The 9,461-nt window shown below is 44.2% G+C and overlaps 1 pseudogene; it reads left to right on the top strand.

The window, feature by feature from the left end:
- Positions 1-825: 825 nt before the first annotated feature.
- LOC101347894 (zinc finger protein 19 pseudogene) lies at positions 826-9,028 on the top strand (annotated as a pseudogene).
- The last annotated feature ends 433 nt before the right edge of the window (positions 9,029-9,461 follow it).

Raw genomic sequence — 9,461 nt, 5'->3', positions numbered from 1 at the left:
TTCAAAGGGTTAACACACTTGGCTTCTAACCGAAAGGCTGAAGATTCTTGTCCACCCGGGGGTGCCTCAGAAGAAAGGCCTGGTGCTCTACATCTGAACTATCAGCCATTGAAAACCCTATGGGACACAGTTCTACTCTGATACACATGGGGTTCACCATGAGTCAGAGTCCATTCAATGGCAACAGTTTATTGACAGTTTGGAAATGTTTCTTTCAACTTTATAATTCATTATGGATTATATCATGCAAATATTCAAGGTAGTTGTCAAATTTAGGAAGCCCTCTATCAAATTTCTTTTATGTATGAACGGTAGGATTTCAGGGCACAGCAATGTTTTGTTACAGTTATTCATCCTAATTAATCTTTGAATGGACAATGCTTGTTAACCACACTGCTTAGTCCCCAACCAAGGCCTTAGAAGGGGCTCTGACAAGTATAGGACCCTGAAGCTTAAGCTTCTTTAGCCTCGGGTAAAGCCATCTCTGTCTAGAAGGTTCTCACAGGAAAGGGAGATGCTCAGGATGCTGAGCAGATAATGTGGACTACAGGGGCAAGGAGGAAGCAGGAAGCAAATGGGGGAAAGTGCTCAGTACAGACCCAAGCAAGTAAGGATGATTCCTGGACCTGGGCGGTGACTGCAGAGACAGGAGAGGTAGATGGATTCTGAGACTGTTTGGGATGTGCTGACCAGGGAATGAGGAGGGAGCTTCAGTGATGAATCTATTAGGCCCACTGCTTAATTTCTCTCTCTCTCTCTCATGTACTCTGGGGGCTGAGGCCCAGGCACATCACCCCATCGTTCCCCTCACACAGAGCTGGAGACATGGCCCAGGCCACAAGTGAGAACAAATGCAGGAACCAATAGGCCCTGGGCACCATTCTGCCTCAAGAGCTTTAATGAGGTGCTGAGCAGCTGGACACAAGGTGAGTCTCCTAACAGGCTCAAGTGGGGATCTGAGGGGGATCCAGGTTATGGTGGGGGTGGAGGAAGAACCTCATTCTGCCCATGAGGGAAGGGAGTCTTTGCCAGCTGGTGACCGGCAAACACTCAGCAGTCTTAGCTCCACCTGCTGCAGACTGAAAGCCAGGGCCAGAAAGACTTGGAAATGGATTTGATGGCAGTGGAGAAACTCCATCTCTCATCCTGAGCCAGGGAGCAAAGGTATTTTCATGAGACCAGTAGGTCACACTGTTGAGTGGAGGAAAAAGAACTCTACAAAGTTGGCTAAGTGGAATGGGTGTCCCTGTGTTTGGGCCAATGTTGGGGGGTGTTAGTGTCCATGGGTGACTTCTATTGGCTTTGAAGTTCCTGCTCTTCCCACCTTGGGACCCTCAGCCATGACACCTGGTCCCTGCCCTCGCCTGCAGAGTCTATGCAAGCCAGACTGGGCATAGGGATGAGGCAGGCACAGGACCTGTGATGGGAGGTGCAGTGGGCTGGGGGGAGATGGCCTGAGCTATATGGGTGACATTAATTTTAGCTTGACCTAAGATGAAAACTCACTAAAAATAGCAAAAAAGGATTAAAAATAGGAAGGAAAAAAAATCTTTCATGATACAGGTAGAATCAAGGGTTGAGTGGTTTGGGGTACAGTGGGGTGGGAGAAGTTCCAGAGTTTTAAACTGGGAGGAAAGGCCATGCTTTATTGAGAACTTAACACTGGATGAAAGCTGTGAAGGAAGTGAGGAAGCTAGGCAGGCAGCTGCTGGTGAAGAGCATTCCAGGCAGAAGGAACAGCCAGTGCAAAGGCTGCTGAGGCAGAAACAGGTGTGGAACATTCATGGAGGTGAGTGTGACTGGAGCCGAGGGAGCTAGGCAGACAACAATGGAGGATGGTATCAGAGGTACTGTGGGGAGGGGGCAGATCATGCAGGGCCCCAGGGTCACTGTAAACTTTGAATTTGACACTGGGCAGAATGGGGAGCCACTGAGGGCACTAGACTAACATTTTTACAGGACCCCCCTTGTTGCTGTGTTGAGAAGAGGGCAGGAGTGAGGGTGGAAGCAAGGGTTCCAGGGAGGGGGTTACTGCAATGATGCAGGTGAGAAATGATGGTGGTGTGAGGTAGGGTGGAGAGTACAGGTGGTGAGAAGGTGTCAGTTCTGGACACATACTCAGAGTGAAGCCAGCAGGGTTTGCTGGTGAATTGGATGTGGGGACTGAGAGAAAAAGAGAAGCCAGGGATGACTGTGAGGCTTCTGGGCCAATCTACTGTTAGGATGGAGTTGTCATCATCGTTGTTCTGGTTAGTTGCTGCTGAGTCTAGTCTGACTCATGGAGACCTCATGTGTGCAGAGTAGAACTGCTCCATAGGGTTTTCAAGGCTGTGATCTTTCAGAAGCAGATAGCCAGGCCTGTCTTCTGAGGCACCTCTGGGTGGGTTCAAACCACCAACCTTTCAGTTAGTAGTCAAGCGCACCGTTTGCACCACCCAGGGACTCCTGGAGTTGTCATTAACTAGACAAGAAACTTGAAATCTAAGGGTCATAGTTCTCAAAAGCCCTAGTAGTTACCTTTTGAATGGAGAAAGGAGAGGTGAGTTTGTGGGCAAGCCACAAGGGGCCCTGTGCTCCAACTCAACATGGCAATGGAGATGAGCTGAAAAGACTCCAGGCTGGCAAGCCATTGACATTCTCCACACCTGGTCCCCTGGCTAAGACACCCCTGGGCAAGAGACCTGAAGGAGGAAGAAGGAAATCTGAGACTTAATGGATTTGCCAAGAGCAACACCAACCTCCTGACCCTGGCAAAGGAAATGATGTATTTACTCTGAAGTTGTTTCAGATGAGGAACCCAAATTCAAGTTAAGGACCACCCTACTTATTGTCCTTCCCTGCTGACAAATGGCCAGTCCCATTCAAAATGAGGATTGACCAGCAAGGAGCAACATAGGACCTGCATACAAGAAGTGCCTCCCTCCAAAAGGAAGAAATGAAAAAAATAAGAAAAGATGAGAGAAGAACTTGCCTCATAAGAGAAATCACCCAAGAACCGGACGCAGAATGACTAAGTACAGATTGAACTAAAGCTAAAAGAAGTGAGTAAGGTTCAAAGATGAATTATCAGTGAAATTTAAAAAACGAGAGAAGAAAAATGAGTTAGTACATTTTAGGAGAGAAGTGAAACAAATGAAAACATTACAAGAGATGAATGTCACATTAAAACCAAAACAAAACAAAAATGACAAATCATAACAAAATTCCATCAGGGAAATGAGGAATCAGCTTTAGGAAATCACTCAAGTCAAAATGAAAAAGACTGAAGTTATAATAATGAATAAGGAGAGGATGAGGGATGGAAGACAGACCAAGGAGATCTGTTAGATACATAGTGATGCTGAAGAACACACACACACACACACACACACACACACACACACACACCCCACAAAGTTTTCAAAGAACTCTACCATATTCCATTGTATCAGGCTACATTTACTAGGCACTGGGCTAGGAGTTCAGAATACAAGTACATCATCATCTCTGCCCTCAGGAAGCTCTCGGTCTTGTGAGAGGTCCAGGAAAATAAGCAAATAGTTATACCAAAATAGGACAAATAGAAATGCTAAAAAGAGGTTGGATTAGCTCCTACAGCAGGTGGACTACAGTGGTGCAATGGTCAAGCCCTTGACTGCAAACTGAAAGGTCTGTAGTTTGAACCCACCAGTGGTTTGCAGGAGAAAAGACCTGGCAATCTGCTCCTGTAAAGATTACAGCCTAGGAAACCCTATGGGGTAATTCTACTCTGTCACATGGGACCGCTATGAATTGGCATCCACTCCAGGCACCCAACAACAACAATAATAAAAGAAGATAGGATTAGGTCCTATGGTGGGTGAGCTATGGTTTACTGAAAGCCAATCAAGTGTCAGACACGGGGCATTGTTATAGAGAAGTGTGATCAGAGGGTTGGGAGAATTTTGCCCAGGACCAGCAAATGATAGAGTCAGAATTTGAACCCAGATGTGTCTGGTTCCAAGTTCATCCTCATCCTCTTTCTCCTTGAACCTGCTGCCTCCAGTCTTATATCAGCTTAAAGACCTTCACCATTTCTGTAAGGGAATGTAGCAGCTACTATAAATTCTGTATATCTTGTCATAAGGTTTAATTATGAGGGGCCAACGTCTTATTGGGAGGAGGGGATATGACTGAGTATCTGTAGGGCGACCACATGTTTGTAAAGACTTGGGCCTGGGATGAATTCATACCCAGAAAGATGAGGCTCATAAGAAGAACAGCAAGTGCATTCATCAAGCAAAAGCAAAGGCTATTTGCAAGACGAACAATGGAGCATCCTTCCAGCCATAGGCTGGTGTCCAGGATGTGCTAAGAATTTGGCACCACAAGATAATGGGAAATGCCAGCAGTGAGAGGGGACAAGTGGCTGAGAGGAAGGGAGAAAATAAGACTCCAGTAAAAGGAGCATTTTGAAGACCATTCTCTGCTGAAAAGAAGAGGAATGCAGGCTATCATGTATTTGTTTTAAGATGATCTGAAGGCTTTGGCCAACCTGCTCAGAACATCTATTGTAACCACAAGCACAGACAATACAATGTAATAATAATTGTGCTGGAGTGGATGAGTGGACTGGAAATAGGAAATCCATTAGTTCTTTGAATCAGACACGGAGGCTCCTAGTGTTTGTTCAGAGCTCTTCCTAAGGCTTTGTGTTATCTAAAACAATAGCAAAAAGAGCATTTTCTTTTTGGCAGTATTAAGCTAGTGCTTGCTTCTAGTGCCCTTTCCCTGCTTTGCCTGGAACCCTGACCTATGAGAACTCCAATTTCCTTCCCTGGAATAAATATCCCTGAAATGCAGACCCGTTACTAAGTTGAGAAGAAGGAGCTGAGGAAAGAACCTTGGGGCACATATTCAGAGTAGTAACAGTGAAGAAGTCAGGGAAAAAAAAAAAAAAAAAAGGGCAGATGGAGAGGGAAAGATCCAGGGGAGAGTGTGGCCATGCAAGACAAGGAAGAGAGTTTGAAGGAGACATCAAATCTGAGGAGATTGAGGGCTAAAGTGAGGATTTGGTGATTAGAAGTCCATCGAGAAGGCAGTTACGGCAGCATGGTGAAGTCAGAAGTCAGTCTGCAAGAAGTTAAGAAGCAGATGGGAAGGGAACAAGTGAACAATTAATACTCCTCCATCAACTCCTCTGCAACCTACCCCCACTCAGATCAACTGCTCTAGCAGAACAAACCTGCCGCCTTCCCCCCTTCCCTTCCTTATACTGCCTTCTTCACATCTCTTGGCTGGGCTTTTCTTCTGAAACACTCTTCTCCCCTATCATCACCAAACCTTGAATTGGAATCCAGAATCTTAGTATTAGAAGGGACCCTAGAAATCACCCAGTGATCAACTGCTTCATGTTGCATTTAAAGAAACTGAGACCCAGATAAGGGGCATGAGTTGTACAAGAGCACATAGCCAGAGAGTTGTCTTAGTCAGCTAGTGCTGCTATAACAAATACCACAGTGCTTGGCTTTAAGAACAGCCATTTATTTCCTCACAGTTCTGGAGGCTAAAAGCAAATCTGGGCCTTGACTGTGTCAATTTCTTCCTTGTCGGTAGTCACGGGTGTTCCTTGGTTCCTTGGCAGTTCTCACATGCATCTGTCTTTCCCCATGTGTGCTTGCTTGCTCTGTGTCTATGCTGATCTTTATATAACAAAGAAGTAATTATTTTAGGACCCACCATCCCCTGCTGTGACCTCAACTGATTGATTACTTTACATTAGATTCCATTATGGAAAGTGATTATATTACATCACATAGCACCCAGGGCTTCAAACTGGTTTGAACCGGTTGGGTCATGGATGAAGAAGCAAAACCAGAACACACCTGAGTTTTTACAGTTTGAGTAATCCAGAACAGGAAAAATTACAGGTTGAAGCTCTGGAATGGGATACATGAAAGAGGCTGAGTGAGCCCTTTCAGGAGCCTGATGCATGAGATTGGATTATTGACAGGACTGTGGAGAGTGACACACATTCAAAGCAGCATGGTCAGCTGCCATCTTTGAGTGAGGCACCACTGTTTCCCACACTGCTCAAAATCCAACGGGCAAGAGATTTGGTTGCTATGTAACAGGTACGCTGCCCTTGTTTTATAAAAGGGAGATTAGGTTTCTAGCAGGGCTTTGATTCAATTTTTCCCATTACAGTTATCATTCTGGTTCACCCAAATTTTTAAAATTTGGATCTGTTCCAGTTTTGCTTCCTCAGCCATGACTGAACCAGGAAGAACTGGTTCAGAGCCCTGATCACATCACATCACATTACATTATATTCACAAGTATAGGGGCTAGGATTCCAACACATTTTAGGGGGACACAACTCAATTTATAACAAAAGTAGGAGGAAGTATCAATCATCTGTTATCAAAATATCACTATGTAACAAATGAATCCAAACCTGGTGGCTTAAAACAACAATATTTTAACATGTCTGTGGATTAGCAGCTATGGATTTGTTTATCTTGGTTGGGCTCAGCTGGCTTGGCTCCAGACCATGGGTTTGGTTCAGTTGTGCTCCATGAGTCTCTCATTCTTCTGAGACCAGTGGGCCAGACAGGTCATCATCTTCTCATGGAATTGGCAGAAACACAAGAGGGCAAGCCCAGCCACACATCTAAAACTTGCTTATATCACATCTGCTAGCTTATATCACATCCATTGGACAAAGTAAGTCATATGGTGAAGTCCAATGTCAAGGGGCTGGGAAATAAGTAACATGGTAAGAGAGGGATAAAGAGATGAACTGAGGCTAGTAATTCAATAGACTATGCTGAGCAAGGACTAGACCAAGTGTTTTGACTCTCAACCTAGAGCTCATCTGTCTTTCCTACAAACATCAAGCAGTTGATTCAGGGTTAAAAAAAAAAAAACTAGTTTGAAGGAAACAATTTTACTCAATAGTTCCATATGCAGCAAAGCTGCCAGTATTGCTAAAGGCAAAAGAAATACATCTTCAAATATGCAAGAATTCCAATCAGATACATGAGACCAAATGGGCGGCTCCTGTTCAGAGGCAGGATGAGAAGACAAGATGGGACAGGAACTGGTTGAACGGACACAAGAAACCTGGGGTGGAAAGGGGGAGTGTGCTGTCACATTGTAGGGATTGCAACTAATGTCACATAACAATATGTGTATAAATTTTTGTATGAGAAACTAACTTGAGCTGTAAACTTTCACCTAAACCACAATTAAAAAAAAAAAAAACTTATGGCTCACAACAAAACATTGTCCTATTTGCTTGCTTTGGAAACATCATCAGTAGGGATTAATTACTGGAGGAGGACATGACGTTTGGTGAAGTAGAAGGCCAATGATGAATTGGCGCAGTAAGCCTCAGTAGTGGACTCTAGTACTGGCGATTGTGAGGATGATACAGGACAACTGGGGAATATTTCGTTTTGTTGCACATAAGGTTGCCATGAGTCAGAGCTGAATCGAAGGCAGCTAAAACAACAACATATTTTTATCAAAGTCCCTGGGTGGTGCAAATGATTCAAGTGTTTGTCTGTTAACCAAGAGGTTGTAAATTCAAGTCTATGCAGAGGTGCCTTGGAAGAAAGACCTGGCATTTAATTTCCAAAAATCAACCATTGAAAACTCTAAAGAGCACTGTTCTGCTCTGACACATATGGGGTTGCTGTGAGTTGGAAGTGACTGGATGGCAAATGGTTCTTTTTGTTAACTGTGCTCTTGCCCACTTAAATCCATGATCCACACTGCAGTTACCATGATCCATTTATAATGAAATATGACCCTGTCCATTCAGCAGAGCAGAGCCAGTTTGAGTACAGTCAGATAAGAGAATCTCCAAGTGCTAGAATGAATCCAGGTTGGCCTTTTGCTTTCTCATTCCCATGGAAGGTTGAACAGTGGTCCACCATAGGCTCCAGATTAGGAAGCACCAAGAGAGAGAGTTGAAGACGAGACTGCTTCCTCCTCGTAGGTGGTCAGCCCAGCAAAATCAGGAGAATCAGCGACCCGTTCCAGCTTCCTAGAGAAGAGGAACCGAAGGCCCAGTGAGGTGCAATGAGTGGCGACGTATTTCCAGAGTGCAGCGCCAGCAGAGCCCCTGTCCTTTCCTAAAAGGGAGCCCAGATGGCAGCAGCTATGACCCTGAAAGCCTGGCAGCAGGATATCCAGTTCCTCAATCTTCTCTGATCTCACTTCTGGAGGGAGGGGATTTGCCTTGGTGTCTGGAAACACAGGATGATCCACCTGCAGAGAGGACCAAAGCATCCATAAATGTGCTGAGACCAACATTGGCAATGAGTCCACATCAACACAGAGAATCTCTGGAGAAAGAGACATGATATCATGTGGGCTACAGAAGACTGTTCCTCAGGGAAGTGACTTTCCAGAAACATGTGAAGTGGTGGAGCATCAGGAAATCCCCACAGTGAAGAGTACTAGAAGAAAGTTTGAGAGAATCCACTGTGCAGGGAAACCCTTCAGATGCGATGAGTGTGGGAGATGCTTCAGCTCTTTTTTTTATTATGTTAGACACCAGAGAGTTCACACTGGGGAGAAACCCTATCCATGTGAGGAGTTTGGGAAATCCTTTAATGAGAGTTCTTCATTAATTCGCTACCAGAGAATCCAGACTGGAGAGAAACCTTATCAGTGTGAGGAGTGTGGGAGCTCCTTTAATAATAATGCAAGTCTGATCAGGCATCAGAGAATCCACAGTGCAGACAGACCCTATCACTGTAAAAAGTGTAGAAATGGCTTCCCAAGTAATTCTGAGTTGGTTAAACATCAGTGAATCCACTCTGGGGAGAAACACTTTGAGTGTAATGACTATGGAAAAGCTTTCACTGTTAAATCAAAATTAAGTTGGCATGAGAGAATCCACAGTGGAGAGAAACCCTACGAATGTAGCAAGTGTGGGGAAACCTTTAGGACTTACTCCCAGCTATGTCATCACGAGCATGTCTACCTTGGAGAGCAGACTGTGTTAGACTTTGGTTCGTTTGACCTCCCAGCATTTTTTACTCCTTTTTCATGGTAATATGTCCTCCTTTTTTTTTTTTTTTTAATATATCTATCACACAAGTTTTGCCAGTTCAACTTTTTACAGGTGTACAACTTATTGACAGGAATTAGAATAATCAGCTGTGCAACCCTACCCTTAATCTATGTGATATTCCATCACTATTAGCCCCCCTTTTCCCCTCCCTCCAGCCCCTGGTAACCACTAATAAACTTTGTTGTCTATTAAAAAAAAAATACAAGAACTCAAGAAATATGGCTTTCATATAACTTTCCAGAAGAATCTACTTGAAACCTAACCCAATAAACTGAAAGATTAATCAAAGTAAAGAATTCACAACTGCTAAATCTGTGGTATAGGAGACCAGGAAATACTGAATCATTTTAAACATGAAATTAAGATGAAAAAACTACCTTAATTATGGTTGCAAAGCAGAATATCATATTTATAG

The sequence above is a fragment of the Trichechus manatus genome, unplaced genomic scaffold, assembly GCF_000243295.1.
Source record: "Trichechus manatus latirostris isolate Lorelei unplaced genomic scaffold, TriManLat1.0 scaffold00015, whole genome shotgun sequence".
Classification (NCBI taxonomy): Eukaryota; Metazoa; Chordata; class Mammalia; order Sirenia; family Trichechidae; genus Trichechus; species Trichechus manatus.
This window is presented reverse-complemented; position numbering and strand designations above follow the sequence as displayed.